This window comes from Podarcis pityusensis, assembly GCF_964106645.2.
Source record: "Podarcis pityusensis genome assembly, chromosome: 9".
NCBI lineage: Eukaryota > Metazoa > Chordata > Lepidosauria > Squamata > Lacertidae > Podarcis > Podarcis pityusensis.
In genome coordinates, this window is record NC_138034.1 from 77,908,974 (window position 1) to 77,926,795 (window position 17,822).

Sequence of the window (17,822 nt, forward strand, 5' to 3'; positions counted from 1 at the left end):
TGGAGCTGGTAGACAGCTGCCCTGCACACAGAATTGACCTGTGCCTCCATGGACAGCTGTGAGTCCAAAATGACTCCCAGGCTGCGCACCTGGTCCTTCAGGGGCACAGTTACCCCATTCAGGACCAGGGAGTCCTCCACACCAGCCTGTCCCCTGTAGAGTCTCGTGCTCGACCATCTGAGCTATCCTGAAGAGGCAGATTGGCACTGAGTGGTGGCCGCCCTCACAAGGGAAGCCGAGGCCTTGTCCGGCACGTGGTGCCACTGGGAATTGAGGACCGCCTGCCTAGTCACCACCCTGGCATCTGCCAAGCCCTGGCTGCTCCTTGGCACCCTATTGCAGAAGCCATCTCTCTCTCAGGCCTGGCAGCCTCTGCCCTCCTCCTCCTCGCTGGGGGCTCCCCAGGCGGCACTTGAGACCCGGATTGCAGCGCTTAGCCAGCCCCCCACTAAGGAGCCCCCCCCCCCGCGCCAGCCAGGCAGCGCTCCTGCTTTGCATTAGTCGGCCCTGATCAAATCAGCCCCATTAGCCTGGCTCCAGGCAGCGGAGCTGGCAGTGCCACGGGGTGTGGGGAGGGGGTCTGTCTCATCTCCTCCTGGCCCACTCCTGGCCCAACTCAGCCCTGGGGGAGGGGGCTGCTCCTCTCCCTCCCCACCTCCACTCTCCCCCCCCCCAATTTTTATTCATTTTATAACACAACTAAAAAACGCAAACAGAAAAGACAAACAATACAAACAGATTCTTGTCTTATCCTTATTTTCCTAAACATTGTTAAGCGGGCTTCCCCAAGTCCCACTTATCTGATTTTCATTTTACTTCATCTTTAGCAGTTTACATATATCATAATTTCTAACCACCTTTTTTTTTTTTAATCACACTTAAAATAACTTCACATTTTATCTCTTACAAATAATACTATTTTAAAATACCCTATCTTCTAATTCTAACCCTACAGCCTATATCCACTTCCAAAGCTATTCTAAGATTTAAATATTAACATATTTTTTTCAAATATTCCTTAAACTTCTTCCAGTCTTCTTCCACGTCTCTTCTCTCTGTTCTCAGAGTCTCCCAGTCAGTTTGGCAAGCTCCATATAGTCCATCATCTTCATCTGCCATTCTTTGATAGTTGGTAAATCTTGTTTCAACCAATTCTTTGCTAACAATATTCACGGAGCTGTTGTGGCATACAGAAAAAAAGTAACATCCTTTTTGGGGATTTCACTCCCCACTATACCAAGTAAAAGGGCTTCTGGTTTTTTAATAAATGTGTTTTTAAGCACTTTTTTCTCCCCAACTCCGCTTTGGGGAGGAGAGCAACAACACCAGACCCAACCGGAGTCTCTCTGCCCGCCTCTCCCCCAACCCAGGGCTTCCTCTTGCCAGCCTCCAGTGCCCTCCAAGGCAACACTTGGGGGCACCTTCCTCTTCAGCCTCCATGCCGATGTGAAGATGGAGCTGCTGGAGATCACCGAGGAAATCTTCTTAATTTAATTAACCATCTTTTTAGGCTGCCTTTCTGGGCAAATGCCAACCCATGCGCATTTATTTCATGGATGAAATAAATGCGCATCCAAAGTGCCATAAAACAAAAGACAAAACAGCCCCAAATTTAAAAAGGGCCAAACAATTGAGTAAAAAGTTGTATCTATCTTTAAAAAATACCAAAGTGGTTTGCAGTAATATCTCTATATAAAAAAAAAACCACATACTAATTTAAAATCAGAGAAGATCAGCTATTGTGGAACGATGTTTTCTTAATTGTCTCTACAATCCTGGCAGCGTAGAAAAGATTTCAGAAGGTGCTTCAAGGTTGAGACAGAAGGCTGGATCTCCTCTGGCAGAGTTTTCCACAGTAACAGGGCTCAGGACGACCCAAAATGCTCTATTTCATGTTGAAATGAAATGAAATTTATTACGGTCCCAGACCAGCTTCACATACTGTACCAAGCGAACATAAAGCACAATAGAATTAAGTTTGAATTAACAATCGAATGTAACAATAAACAATACGAATACGACAGCCATTAGAAATGTGGTTCAGGTCTTGGTCTCTAAAATATGATCTAGAGTTTGCATCTGAGGCCTTAGTCTTTATAATAGCACAGCTTGTTCCCTGAGTTTTATGGCAGCTGCACAAAATTTGGCCACTCTTAGCGTGATCTCTGGATCCTTCTCCTCCCTCAGGGATTTTTGATGTCAAATGAGCCTCACCCTGCACACGACCCACAGGCCTGGAGGGCCAGCTGGGAAAGAGACCGTCTTCAGGGCCTTCAGGAAAGGCTGCCGTGCAGAGAGTTGGCATAGGTCCAGTAGCAGGGAGTTCCATAGCCCCAGGGGCCACCACAGAAGAGGACCTCTCTCTCATGGCCACCCACCTGACCAGCCCAGCAGAGGGTCGCACCAGCAGAGCCTCTGAAGCAGATAGCCCAGTGTGGGCCGCCCAGTAAATAGCTCGGAAGCAAATTGCTTAGGGCTGTAACAGTCAGTGCTTGGAACCGGGCCTAGAAACAGACTCGTAACTCGTGCAGCTGCTTTTCTCTAGGACAATAAAAATATATATTTGAATATATTGTGCAATTATTTTCCAGTTCCTGATTGCCTGACATGGCTTGGTTTGAAAGAGTTGGGCATTGAAGAACTCCGACTGAGATCATCTTGTATTTATTGTGGGTTTAGAGAAGCCCTACCAGACATGGGGGGGGGGTATTGTTTTAAGTATTTATTTGTGCTTTTATTCTGTATTTTTACCTTGTGAACCGCCCTGAGATTTTCGGATGAAGGGCAATGTCTAAATTTAATAAATAAATAGTAATAATAATAATTTATATGAAAATAAAGCAGAGGTTTGGTATTGGGGGGAGAGAGAGAAAATGTCCCTCAGCCCAGCAAATGGCTCCTTGAACTGGTTTGGGCAGACTGTGAGTGTCCTTTTAAAGGTGTTGGGGGTGTGTGTGTGGATGGGTTTGTTTTGTTCTTGCCCTTGTTTTTCTTATGTATCTTGTGTTCTTATTTTGCATTTTTATACTGTGAACCAACCTGAGATCTTCAGGTGAAGGGTCGTCTTCTTCTTCGATCCCTCGTATCCGAGTCAGATTGTCTTCCATAAACACGGTTTTAACAATGAGTCCGTAAGTGACTGTGGAGGTCAATTCTGGATCCACATGTCCTTCCGCAGTGGGGACACTGGTTTCCAGGTGGGAGTTGATCACAGTGAAGGTTTGCCTTCCTCTTAGCACATTTCTACCTTGCGTTCTGAGTTCAAGTGTCTTCAAAGCCCACGACACCTTTGGTAAAGGCTGTTCTCCAACTGGAGCGCTCGCAGGCCAGTGTTTCCCAGTTGTCGGTGTTAGAATCATAGAATCATAGAATCATAGAGTTGGAAGAGACCACAAGGGCCATCAAGTCCAACCCCCTGCCAAGCAGGAAACACCATCAGAGCACTCCTGACATATGGTTCTCAAGCCTCTGCTTAAAGACCTCCAAAGAAGGAGACTCCACCACACTCCTTGGCAGCAAATTCCACTGTCAGGAAGTTCTTCCTAATGTTTAGGTGGAATCTTCTTTCTTGTAGTTTGGATCCATTGCTCCGTGTCCTACATGGAGCTGTTTATACTACATTTTTAAAGATTTGCCTTGAGACAGTCTTTGAACCTCTTTTGTTGACCACCAACGTTACACTTTCCATTTTTAAGTTTGGAATGGAGTAGCTGCTTTGGAAGGCGATCATCAGGCATCTGCACCCATGACCAGTCCAGCGAAGTTGATGTTGAAGAACCATTGCTTCAAGACTGGTGATCTTTGCTTCTTCCAGTACACTGATACTAGTTCGCCTGTCTTCCCAAGTGATGTGTAAGATTTTTTGGAGACACTGTTGATGGCATCTTTCAGGGAGTTGGAAATAGCGTTTGTAAGTGGTCCATGTTTCCGGGTTTTGTACTAACAAACAAACAAACTAACTAACTAACTGGGATGCGGGTGGCGCTGTAGGTTAAACCACAGAGCCTAGGACTTGCCGATCAGAAGGTCAGCGGTTCGTATCCCCGCAACGGGGTGAGCTCCCGTTGCTCAGTCCCACCTCCTGCCAGCCTAGCAGTTCGAAAGCACGTCAAAGTCCAAGTAGATAAATAGGTACCACTGCGGTGGGAAGGTAAACGGCGTTTCCGTGCGCTGCTCTGGTTCGCCAGAAGCGGCTTAGTCATGCTGGCCACATGACCCAAAAGCTGTACGCCGGCTCCCTCGGCCAGTAAAGCGAGATGAGCGCCGCAAACTCAGAGTCGGCCACGACTGGACCTAATGGTCAGGGGTCCCTTTACCTTTTTAACTAACTAACTAAGTTCAGCAGGATCCAAATCAATAGATTCAAATGAGAAGAAAGGAAATTCCATCTCAACATGTGTTCAGCAGCAGAATGGACTCCTTCAAAAGGTGGTGGACTCTCCTTCACTGGAGGCCCTCTGTCATGGAGCTTCAGCTTCGATTCCTGCATTGCAGAGGGTTGGATTGGATGATCCTTGGTAGCCCCTTCCAACCCAACAATTCTATGATTCTTCACGCACATTCCCAGCCTCTACCATGGGCTGAAAGTGTTGGGGGCTCCCCTAGAGCTTCTCCCCCCACATGCAGCCTCTCCTGCCTCCTGCTGACATGCCCCCCCCCCCGGCTGGGCCTGACACCCGCCTGCCTGACAGGTAATAATGCTGCGGCCCCCAGTGGCCCCTTTAAGAAGCCCATCCCAGTGATGGCCTGTCAGTCTCCTGTCTGTGGCTGCCCCCCAAGAAACTCATTAAACAGCTGCAGATGGAAGAAGCCCAGCCCAGAAGAGGCCAGAGGGGCTTCGGGGGGGGGGGGAGCTTGGCTTGGGCTCACTCAGCTGGCTGAGCCCAGCGCCCGGCTTCAGCACCGGGCAGGAAAGAGCAAAACCCAACGGCCAGGAAATATCTACATGGAGCTGTGGAAAGTGGGAGGTCAGCAAGGCAGGATTTTCACTTTGGAAGCAGCTGGTGATCAAACTGGAAGGGAAGAAACCACTTTGAGGAGGTTTTCTTAAAAAATAATAATAAAAAATGTGTATAAATTTTAAGAAATAAATAAAGAATATGAGAATGGAGGTGGTTAGACATCTGGTTACTTTGCATGCCTCCTCCCCTTGCTACCTCAGCAAATACCCAGCCTTTCATCACCATCATCATCCTCATTTATTATTTCTATCCTGCCCCATCTGGCTGGGTTTCCCCAGCCACTCTGGGCGGCTCTCAACAGAACGTTAAAAACACGATAAAAGGTCAAACATTAAAAACTTCCCTAAACAGGGCTGCCTTCTGATGTCTTCTAAAAGTCAGATAGTTGTTTATTTCCTTGACATCTAATGGGAGGGCGTTCCACAGGGCAGGCGCCACCACCGAGAAGGCCCTCTTCCCTCTTCATAGCTTGATAACTTTGGGGAGGAGGCTACTTTGTGACACCCCCCCCCCCAGATATGCCCTCCCGGTGTGTTTTAAGGGAGGCACTTGAAATGGTCAGTCGTTTCCATTCCCTGAGGACTGGCATTAGAATTCCTCAATGCAGATTTCATTCGCTGCCTCCGCTGAGGAAGGCTCAGGACCTAGTGGTTGGGCACTTTGCATGTGGAAAGTTCCAGCATCAGTCCCTGGTGGCATCTCCATTTTCTCATCATCATCATCATTTTATCTGTATGCCACCTTTCCATAGTTGAAACCATGCTCGAGGCGGCTTACAACATAACAAGGTTTATACAATTACAAACAAAAGTCATAAACATTAAATAAAACACTCCAAAAAGTTCACAGCCAAGTGGAAACAATTTTCACATAAATCATAAAATTTTAAAGGGAACTTCAGGCATGGGGCGGGGGGGGGGGGGCTTGGGGAAAAGTCAGAAGGGCACTGCCAGCCAAATATTACATGGGCCCACGGTCTGACTTGGTCCAAGGTTCCTTCCTTCCTTCCTTCCTTCCTTCCTTCCTTCCTTCCTTCCTTCCTTCCTTCCTTCCTGCTTCAGGCCACGCACAGCCCTCTTTCAGAAGCCCCCATCATCTGGGGAGGGGAGAACTAGGCCTTCCTTCCTGATGCAGAGCCTTCCCCATAAGGACCCCCCCCCATGCCTGCAATGAGGCATCCAAGCATCCCTCATACAACCAGGGGAGTGACCTGGGCAGGGAGGGGGTCTCCTCTGGAGCCAGTGTGGAGTGCAAGGCACCAAACTGGCATGAGGTGGCGCTGCATCGCTACACGTAGCCGGGCTGGAGGGGCTGCAGGGCTGCCTGTTCCTTCTTCCTGCAGCCCCTGGTTCTCCCAGGCCCTCCTTCTGATGTCTCGGTCGCTGCACCTTCAAAGGGAAGCTGGACTAAGAAGCTGCCGGCCTGGAATTCATAACAGCAACAACCGGGGTGCCAACTTGAATAAAATAGGGGGGCAGGTAAGCCCCACCCTGCATAACTGATCACATGATGCAACACACATACACCATTTGAATGACAATGCTCTTTAATTTGGGGAAAGGCTGGTCCCCTCAAATATTTTATTGGGGCTTGCCAATCAGAAGGTCAGCGGTTCGAATCCCCGCGACGGGGTGAGCTCCCATTGCTCAGTCCCTGCTCCTGCCAACCTAGCAGTTCAAAAGCATGTCAAAGTGCAAGTAGATAAATAGGTACCACTCTGGCGGGAAGGTAAACGGCATTTCCATGTGCTGTTCTGGTTCGCCAGAAGCGGCTTAGTCCTGCTGGCCACATGACCCGGAAGCTGTCTGCAGACAAACACCGGCTCCCTCGGCCTATAGAGCGAGATGAGCGCGCAACCTCAGAGTTGTCCATGATTGGACCTAATGGTCAGGGGTCCCTTTACCCTTTACTGGTTTCTGGTGGGACCCAGTGTTGCGCCTGGCTTGCGGTTGTGCCCAGGCTTATACTCCAAAGCTGGAAGGGCCTTACCCTGGCTTGTGCCACCTAGAGGAGTATAAAAATGTAAGAGAAATACAGTGGTACCTCTGGTTACAAACTTAATTCGTTCCGGAGGTCCGTTCTTAACCTGAAACTATTCTTAACCTGAGGTACCACTTTAAGCTAATGGGGCCTCCCACTGCCACCGCTATGCAATTTCTGTTCTCATCCTGAAGCAAAGTTCTTAACCCGAGGTATTACTTCTGGGTTAGCAGAGTCTGTAACCCGGGGTCAGCAAACGTTTTCAGCAGGGGGCCGGTCCACCGGCCCTCAGACCTTGTGGGGGACCAGACTATATTTTGAAAAAATAAATAAATGAATGAATTCCTATGCCCCACAAATAACCCAGAGGTGCATTTTAAATAAAAGGACGCATTCTACGCCTGTAAAAGCACGCTGATTCCCGGACCATCCGTGGGCCAGATTTAGAAGGCAATTGGGCCGGATTCGGCCCCCGGCCCTTAGTTTGCCTACCCATGCTGTAACTCCAGGTATTTGCAACCCGAGGTACCACTGTATTTAGGGATTCTTATGACAGGGGAGCAGAATCACCTGCATGCCAGCTGGGCATGGACATGGCCCCCACTGAGTCCTGGACCCTGGCACCCTGCTGGAGCTGGCAAGGGAGCCGCCTTCTGCCTCGTCCGCCAGCCAACAGGCACGGTCCTCCCTTGGCAGAAGGCTCTGGGCTGGCCAACTGTAGTTGCCACAAGTGGAGATCCTGGATTCCTGGCTCAGGGCTGAGGTCAATGTGCGGGCAGCTCATCCATCAGGGAGGGGACTGAAGCCCCCCCCCCCGCACAGAGATAGATGGGCTTCGCCTTCCCTAGAGGCTAGGAAGGCACACAGCTGGCTGGAAGTCCAGGTTGGAGTGGAGTTGGGGCTACACGGTGGATCGAACCCTCCTCTCGTGCAAGGAAAGGAGACCAGTTTAGAGAGGGAGGCAGAAGGCGGCTGAAGATATGGACTTTCCTCTCAAGAAGTGGGCCCAATAAGTGAGTGGCAGACTCAGCTTCCTTGAGGGAGGGAACTGGCTGCCCTCTTAAATCTGAAGAAGGTCCCACATGAAGCCGCTGCCTGCGCTGTGACTGGCCCACCCATCAGGCAAGATGGGGAATCTGCCTTGGGTGGCAAGATCCCCAGGGCCAGCAGATCTTGCCTCCCCCATGCCACCTCTACAGCAGCCTTGTTCCTGGCGTGGATCTTCACTCGCCCCTTCTTCCCTGGCAGGGTGTGTGTGTGCCATTCTGCGTTCACCTCAGGTGCCCAAATGCACTGGGCCAGCCCTGCCTGCTGCGATGCAGGGGGCTGGACTAGATGACCCCTGGGATCCCCTCCAGCAATTGTTCTCTAGCTCCGAAGGCATTTGGCCTTCATTTTGTGGGCCCACGCGCCTCCCCCCCTTCCCTCCTCCTTGCAGACAGAGCGTCATTTTGCCCGGCACCAGCTTGTGCTCATAAAGGCCTGGTAGCCTCGGGGTAGTCAAGCTGCCCAGCAGCCGCTCTCGTCATCTGGAGGTGGAGGCTGGACTTGGAAAGCCTTTTCCCTTTTCTGCTGAAGCTCCGAGCTCCCCCATCGCCGCCCCCATCGCCAGCCAGCCCTGGCAGATGGCGTGTGCCCCCTCCCCACTGCAAACTGGGATCCACCAGTGGCTGCAATGTGGTTTGTGCCTCAGAAGCTCCTGCTCAGTGGTTGGATTTTAGTGGTTTTGCAACAGAACAGAACAGAAGAGCCCACCGTCATATTTTGCAAAGATTTCAAACCCTTTACGCCTTTTGATGTGAGGGGGCTGTTGACGGTCATTCGAGTCTAGAGCAGAATAAGGCCCCCTGGCCCTGTCCTGATTTGTGTCTTAAGAGTTAAGAAGGATGCCAAGTGGTGGGTTTATGAAATACATACACACATAAACACACATGTATGTTTAAGTTCCAATTTCTGCATTGCCTCTGTTTGATCCCTCATACCATGGGGTTCCTTATTCTTCTTTTCCTTCTTAGGTAAAGGTAAAGCGACCCCTGACCACTGGGTCCAGTCGCAGATGACTCTGGGGTTGCGGCGCTCATCTCTCTTTACTGGCCGAGGGAGCCGACATACAACTTCTGAGTCATGTGGCCAGCAGGACTAAGCTGCTACTGGCGAACAGAGCAGTGCACAGAAACGCTGTTTACCTTCCCACTGGAGCGCTACTTGCACTTTGAGGTGCTTTCGAACTTCTAGGTTGGTAGGAGCAGGGACCGAGCAATGGGAGCTCACCCCGTCAGTCGTGGGGATTCAAACCACTGACCTTCAACAAGCCCTAATCTCTGTGGTTTAACCCACAGCGCCACCCGCGTCCCTTCTTAGTTGGTTTATATAATGTTATTTATTTCATAAAATGTATATACTTCTTGATTGTAGAACACCTCAAGGCAGTTTACAAAATATGCATGAGGGTGTTAAAAGAAATACAAATTGATTGATTGACTGAGCAAGCCTCTGGGTCATACTAACCTGCAAACAGAATCATTTGAAGAGTGGAGGCAAATTCTTGCTCCCTTGCTAGTCAGTCAGGCTCCTTATTCATGCCCCCTCTAGATAGTCCACTTACCTGCAACAGAATGTCACAATTGCCCTCCCTCCCTCCTCGCAGAGCTCTTTGTTTTGGACCCGGAAGGTGGCTATTTCTGCTGGAGTGCCCCTTCCAGTGCCTCAGGAACAGCATTTGGGGCACAGCAAGACGCACCCCTAAAGTGTCACTACCCAAGTGTCCTTCCCCCTAGCACGCTGCTCCTCTGGCTCCCCAGATTGCTGCCACGGACCAATATCATTGCTTGCCATTAAGTGAACCTGCTCTCAGTTCAAAGGTGCTGAACTGTTTCTGCTTCTGCATCTTCCTTCCAGTTCCTTTGACGCTTTCGGTCTCCTGGTCCTTACAGCCAGGTAATACCTCACCCATGTCTTTATCACCTGCAAAGTCGGGCCCTGTCAGGTGTGCTTGATCTGCTGCTGTTTGATCCCTTCCAGATGATCAGGAATTGGTTCAGGCTGAAGAACGACCTCAGGAACCAGGGAAGAAGAAGAAGAAGAAGAAGAAGAAGAAGAAGAAGAAGAAGAAGAAGAAGAAGAAGAAGAAGAAGAAGAAGAAGAAAGGAGTCATGCCCCATAGTAGACAGCAATCATTAACCAAAAACAAACATCAGCAGCTGGAAATTCATTGACTGGAAATGGCAGCGTAAAAAAGAGATGGAATTTTCAGCTGGTAGCAAAGTGGCTCAGAGATGCTGCCGAGTGAGGCAGCTGCAAGAAAGGCAAGCCCGATCTGTGGAGGTAGCATGAGATGGGCCACATCCGGGAGGGATAAGGAGGTACCAATGTGTGGGAATGTTGAGGATAGTAGGAGAGGATATATTGATTAAATATTATCCTTCCTCACTCACGCTAGTGAGTTTGTAGCAGAGGACATTCCCTTGTACACAGTGGCGTAGCGTGGGGGGTGCCAGGGGGGCCGGCCGCACCGGGCGCAACATCTGGGGGGGCGTGCTCGCTGCCTCCGGAGTCGCCGAAGAGCCTCGGGCGCAGGCTGTAGCAGAGCCCCATGTCTCGTGGAACCGACGAGCTGTGCGCGCGCCCGGGCTGAAGGCGTCCGGCAGGCAGCGGCTCTCAGCCCCGCGCGTCAGGGCCGCGGAGGACGTGCCAGGCAGCCCCTCCTCACAGCCCCGCCTCCGCTGCTGCTTTCTGCAGCTGCTGGGCCATGTTGCATTCTCTGCCCCCCTCCTCCTCCGGGCAAGTGGCGTGGTTTGGGCGGCAGCGCCAGCAGCAACTCGACTCAGATCGGCAGGTTAGGGGTTGGGGGGGGCGCAAATTACTTGCCTTGCCCCGGGTTAGGGGGCGCAAATTACTTGCCTTGCCCCGGGTGCTGACAACTCACGCTACGCCGCTGCTTGTACATAGCAGAAAGCTGGTTGATGGATTCCTTAGAACCATTTGAGTTAAACAATCCAGTCTGCCTTGTCCAGATTGGATTGTTCCTGGTAAATCCCCTTTAAAGGTAAGAGAACCCCTGACAGTTAAGTCAGTCGCAGACAACTCTGGGGTTGTGGCGTTCATCTCGCTTTACAGGCCGAGGGAGCCGGCCTTTGTCCACAGTTTTCCCGGGTCATGTGACCAGCATGACTAAGCCACTTCTGGCGCAATGGAACACCAAAACCAGAGCAGCGCATGGAAACGCTGTTTACCTTCCCGCCAGAGCGGTACCTATTTATCTACTTGCACTTTGACATGCTTTCGAACTGCTAGGTTGGCAGGAGCAGGGACCAAGCAACGGGAACTCACCCCGTCACAGGGATTTGAACCACCGACCTTCTGATCAGCAAGCCCAAGAGGCTCAGTGGTTTAGACCACAGCGCCACTTTAGTTCCCTCTTAAAAACAATAATGACACAACAGCCTTTTAAAAGTAATGATAAGGTTTACTTGCATTCAGTTCACAGTATGAAGGCAGGCTTTAGCTTGTAGTTACAGTTACAGAGAAAAGTGTGCATTCATCCTCTGTGAGGGATGAGTCCATGTGCTTCTGGCTGAGAGCCAGCACACAGCAAAAGGCATCAAGAATAAGGCGAAAAAGGGAAAAATGGAAAATGGCTGCGTGATCAGTCCTTTTATAGGGTCTTCCAGGGTCACACTCATCTACCTGGTCACACGCAGGGGGAGGAGGCTTCAGACCAGGTGTGCCAGGAAATCCTCCTGGCTGGAGCAACACCCCCCTGCATTTCCACTCTGGGCAAACAGGAAGTGTTGCACTTGACTGCTTACGTGATGTTAGATCCCACATAATGTCGCTGTGCAAGCACGGGCCAGCTCTTGTTATGTGCAAACACAAATCTGGATTCTGTCTGTGGAGAAAGGGCAGATGCTAGGAAGGGCAGCAAGCGTGGGTGGAGCCAGGATTTTTGTTGGGGGGCGCAGAACCTCAGTTAAGTATTTTTCTTGATTTACCTGATTCAGCTGCCCTCCTGCCCTGCCCCCTTGGCTGCGCCCATGGCAGCAAGGACCAATGGTGGGGAAATAAGACCATGGGGCAGCAGTGGTGCCTCTCTTAGTATTTCATGCCTCCGATCCTACAGATGAGATTGTTGTAAATCACATGCCTGTCTGAGAAGAGAGTGAGAAACGGAAGACAGTCTTATTTCTTCTGCTGTAATGTAGCGTACCAGAGGATGCTCAGAGTTTCGGGGGCTTGCAGGCACCCCCAGGGCATTTTCCCAACAGCCTCACCTTAAGCCGAGGACAGTGGAGATGGAGAAGGAGGGTCTTCTCATGGGGGGACAGGGAGGTGGAATGGATCAGGGGGTGCGAGTGTGTATGTAACTGGGGTAAGGTTGTGCATGAGGCATAGAATCATAGAATTTAAAGTTGGAAGGGACCCTGAGTCCACAGAGCTGTATTGGTGATAGGTAGAGACTTAGACCATAGAAAATGTAATTGGTAGACAGGGCTCTGTGTGATGTCATTTCCTCAAAGAGCTTCTAGTACTTCCTGTTCCCCCCACTCTCTCTTCCTGTGACCAGCCATGCTGGCAGACTTGTCCCTGCTTGCTCCAGCTCAGCCTGCAAAGGTTTTACTGCTGCTATTGCTGTGAACCATGCATGATTATAAAGTAAGTAAATCATGTTTTAAAGTTACTTAGTACGTTGTTGTCTGATTCTTTAAGTAGGGCAAGAAAGAAAGAGCCAGGCGACTTCATAGCTGGACTTGCTTAAAACAAGGTTTTGCAGCCTGATTCCTCTGCTTTTAATTTTGCTGCCAAGGATGGGATTTTGAAATTCTGTTCAGTGCACACAAGTGGGTGCCTGGAGGGGTAAATTGCAGTTAATATACCCTTTCCTACCCATTCAAATCCATGCCACATTGAGGTTGTGCAGGTTTCCCAAAAGAGTCATCTGTTTGACTAGGGGAGAGGTGCTGGCCTAGATGGGCCTGATCCAGCAACTGCAGTAGTACTCAGTTGCTTTGAGTATTACTGTGCTCAAAGGTGGGTGGGGATGCTGATGGTGCCCCCCCCCAATATGCTTCGAGAAGAGGTAGACTCCACCGTGGGAGAAGGGCCGGGGCAGGAGAGTGCTAGAGTCCTGTCTAGTCAAGTTGTGTGGGATCAATTCCAATCTGTTACTCCCGAGGATGTGGACAGGCTGCTTGGACGAGTGAAACCAACCACTTGTCTCCTGGATCCTTGCCCATCCTGGCTTATAAAAGCTAGCCGGGAAGGACTGGGCGATGGGCTTCGTGGGGTGGTGAATGCTTCCCTCCATGAGGGAGCCTTCCCAGACCCGCTGAAAGAGGCGGTTATTAAACCGCTTCTTAAAAAACCATCTTTAGATGTGGCCACGATAGCCAGCTATTGCCCAGTCTCAAATCTTCCATTCTTGGGCAAGGTGATTGAGCGAGTGGTTGCTGAAAAACTCCAGGCACGCCTGGAAGAAGCGAACCATTTGGATCCCTTCCAGTCGGGATTCAGGCCTCATCATGGGACTGAAACTGCCTTGGTCGCACTGGTTGATGATCTCCAGCGGGCTAGGGACAAAGGGGAGAGCTGTTTCCTAGTTCTGCTGGATCTCTCAGCGGCGTTTGATACCATGGACCATAACATCCTTCTGGACCGTCTAGAGGGGCTGGGAGCTGGGGGCACTGTCATACAGTGGTTCCGCTCCTTCCTCCTGGGCCGTGTTCAGAAAGTGGGGGGGGGATGAGTGTTCAGACCCCTGGGCTCTCACTTGTGGGGTGCCTCAGGGTTCTGTCCTCTCCCCCATGCTTTTCAACATCTACATGAAGCCGCTGGGAGAGATTATCAGGGGATTTGGGTTGGGTGTTCATCAGTATGCGGATGATACCCAGCTCTACCTCTCTTTCAAATCAGAACCAGTGAAGGCAGTGAAGGTCCTGTGTGAGTGCCTGGAGGCGGTTGGAGGTTGGATGGCGGCTAACAGATTGAGGTTGAATCCTGACAAGACAGAAGTACTGTTTTTGGGGGACAGGAGACGGGCAGGTGTGGAGGATTCCCTGGTCCTGAATGGGGTAACTGTGCCCCTGAAGGACCAGGTGCGCAGCCTGGGAGTCATTTTGGACTCACAGCTGTCCATGGAGGCACAGGTCAAATCTGTGTGCAGGGCAGCTGTTTACCAGCTCCATCTGGTACGCAGGCTGAGACCCTCCCTGCCCACAGACTGTCTTGCCAGAGTGGTGCATGCTCTGGTTATCTCCCGCTTGGATTACTGCAATGCGCTCTACGTGGGGCTACCTTTGAAGGTGACCCGGAAACTACAACTAATCCAGAACGCGGCAGCTAGACTGGTGACTGGGAGCGGCCGCAGAGACCACATAACACCGGTCTTGAAAGACCTACATTGGCTCCCAGTACGTTTCCGAGCACAATTCAAAGTGTTGGTGCTGACCTTTAAAGCCCTAAACTGCCTTGGTCCAGTATATCTGAAGGAACGTCTCCACCCCCATCATTCTGCCCGGACACTGAGGTCCAGCTCCGAGGGCCTTCTGGTGGTTCCCTCACTGCGAGAAGCCAAGTTACAGGGAACCAGGCAGAGGGCCTTTTCGGTAGTGGTGCCCGCCCTGTGGAACACCCTCCCGCCAGACGTCAAAGAGAAGAAGAACCACCAGACTTGACATCTGAAGGCAGCCCTGTTTAGGGAAGCTTTTAATGTTTGATGTATTATAGTATTTTAATATTCTTTTGGAAGCCACCCAGAGTGGCTGGGGAGGCCCAGCCAGATGGGCGGGGTATAAATAATAAATTATTATTATTATTATTATTATTATTATTATTAGGCAGCCTTCATCTTTCAGCCTCCCTGCCCCTCCGGGGCGAATGTTTCAGTGGGTCAGCCGGGGGCTTTTGCTTCTGCCCCCTCCCCGCTGCTGCCGCCTCGAGGGAGGTTATCTCCCTGGGAAGGCCAGCTGCTCTGCTAAAGTCCAACCCAGCCATGTCCCAGTAGAGAGCGAATCCTGCTGCCCCCTTCCTTGCCAGGCCAGCTGCCCCCTTTGCCCTGCCTTCCTAGACGAAGTCCCCCCCCCCTTTTTTTCTCTCCCCTCCCAACCAGGCCTCCTTAATTTGCTCAAGAGGGCACCGGTGTCGGCGGAAGGCAGGCAGCTGCGTGGCATCGAGGGGGCGGCCGGGAGATGAATGGGGCAGGCAGGGAGGGCGGGTGGTGGCCTCCGTGGGTCCCCGGGAGCTGCTCTTCAGCTTCCTGTGCTGGGGAGGAGGCAGGACAGGGCCTCCGGTTGCCGCCTGGAGGGGGGGGGGGGGTCCGAGGAGCTCTTCATGCGGTTACGACGTGTCTGATTGAGGCAGGAGGCGCCAGCCGCTCCCCCGGGAGCGCAAGGACCCGGCGCACGGCCGGCCTAATGCAATCTGCGGCCGCCGCAATCCAATTAGCCCAGAATTAACCCAGCCGAGAGATGAGGGGGCGGCTGTTCCGCGCTTGCCCTGCGGGAGCCGAGGAAGTGGGTGGGTGGGTGGGGGGCGAGGAGATGGCCAGGCAGGCCGCGGCGCGCTCGGGGTGCGGCTCGTTGGCAGGGCTGCCAGCAGCTGCCGCAGGTGGGCGCCCCCTCGCCCAGAGACGGGGGGGGGGGAGCGGGCGGCACCAGGTCCCCTCCCAGCCTCTTCAGCCATACCTGAAACGGACAAGCGGCAGCAGGGGACGGGTTCCCCGTGGCCGCGTGGCAAGCCCGCGCCTCAGTTTCCCAAATGTGAAATAAGGGGATGGGGCGCTGCCCCTCGGGGTCCTTCGAAGGACACGCGCCTGTAGAATGCAGTCGGAAGAAGCGCCTTTCAGGCTGAAGTTGCCTTGAGGGTGTGGGTCCGAATGGATGGCCTCCAGGACCCCCCTGCTAGAATCAGATTCGAGCTACGGCCGCCTGGGGCCTTGCGTTCACATGTCACCTTAGTCCCTTTGGGTAGCCTCCCATTTTCAGGTCGCTTTGACTGGACGCCCTGCCAGAAGAAGAGGGACCCGAAAGTGGGGAGGTTTTTCTTGGCCCCAATAAAGAGAGAAGCCCCCATGTGGTGCAATGGTTAGAGCGCAGGGCTGCTGAGCCCTCGCTTAGCCACGAAGCTTCGAGGCCAGTCACCACCTCTCAGCCTAACCTACCTCGCAGGGTTGTCGTGCGGATTAAATGCGGGGTGGGGGGACCCATGCGCACCCGCTTGATATCCTTGGAGGAAAAGGTGGTTTATAAATGTAATAAGTATTCGTTGGCATCAGTCAAATTATTACAGTGGTACCTCGGGTTGCATACGCTTCAGGTTACATACGCTTCAGGTTAGAGACTCCGCTAACCCAGAAATAGTACCTCGGGTTAAGAACTTTGCTTCAGGATGAGAACAGAATTTGCGTGGCAGTGGCGGCAGCAGGAGGCCCCATTAGCTAAAGTGGTGCTTCAGGTTAAGAACAGTTTCAGGTTAAGTACGGACCTCCGGAACGAATTAAGTACTTAACCCGAGGCACCACTGTATTTGTATGCCGCTCTTCATCCGAAGATCACAGGGACGGTTTACAATATAAAAATACATCTCCTAAAACCACACACAATAATCCCCCTAACTAAATGAAGGCTTTGGCTTTGGCGGTTTTCCTAAAGTGCTGCGGCGGCAACCTGCGGCTGAGGACTAGCCTTGACTCGCTGCCTCTACTTTCGCGGCCCGGTGCTTCTCTCCGGTGCTCGCCCGCACAAGACGCGCAACACACACCGAACACAAACGTTCCCTTCTGGCCTTCGTGAGAACGTGCGAGGGATTCTCTCTGGTCTGGCTCAGGCGGGCAAACCTGATCAGCGGCGGAGCGAGGAGAACAGGCTGGGGCGAAGGGGGCGCGGGTGCAAGTCTCACACTCGGCAGGAGTGGCGAAAGTGCCACGGAGAGAGAAGGTCGCGGCAGCCGGGACAGGTTCCTCCTTCGCCAATGCACCTACTACAGGCCATTTCTGCAGCCAAGGCCTTCCTCGCTACGCACCCATCCAGAGCTAGGCTAGATGGGTGCCTTCTGTTGGTTTTTGGTACTAAAATGCTCAGCAGAAGTTGAACTTCATACCCTGTTGGAGGTGCGCCCTTGACCCTTGATATAATACTCGGGGACTGTGAGTTTAAGAAAACTAAGGAAGCCACGTGACGACGCCTCCAACAAAACGCCTGATTGACAGGCGGCGTCCCTCGTCCTATCGAGCTGGCGGGGGGGGGCTTCAGCCCTCGGGTCTTCGCAGGAGACGCTCACAAAGACTTGTCTCCGAAGGGGAGGGGCATCATCCTCTTGTGTTCATTTACATGCCTTTTTTCAAAGGGGCTAGTGACAGAATAAAATCTAAAAACAAGATAATGCACGAACAGTTACCGAGCAGAACACTTTTTTTAAAAAGTCGCCCTAATACCAACAGGGCAAACAAACTGATCGTGTTGATATATCACTGCCTGACAATAAATTACAAGCACCAGAAACAATACCCCCCCCCCGGAGTGTTGGGGGGCAAGGCAGGTGGAAAAGCGGATGACCTTTGATAGTTCCAGCAGACTCTCCCTTTCGGAAGGAGGAATGAGAGCAGCAACCCTAAGAGGCATCAGTCCATTGCAGGCGGTTGGACTAGATGACCTTGGGGTCAAGAAGGACTGTCCAGGAAACCTGGAGGCCTCTCTCTCCTCTCCTTCCCACGCAGAAACAGCCTCCTTCAGTGCAATCTGACTTGCACCGCCACACTTCCGACGGCCCCCCGTCAGCCCGAGTGACCACTGTCCTCCCCTTTTACACTGGAGGAGAAGTGGGGAGGCGGAGACGACAGGTCGTCGAGGTCTTGGCCGAGTACAGGTGCCCTAAACTAGTAAATTGACG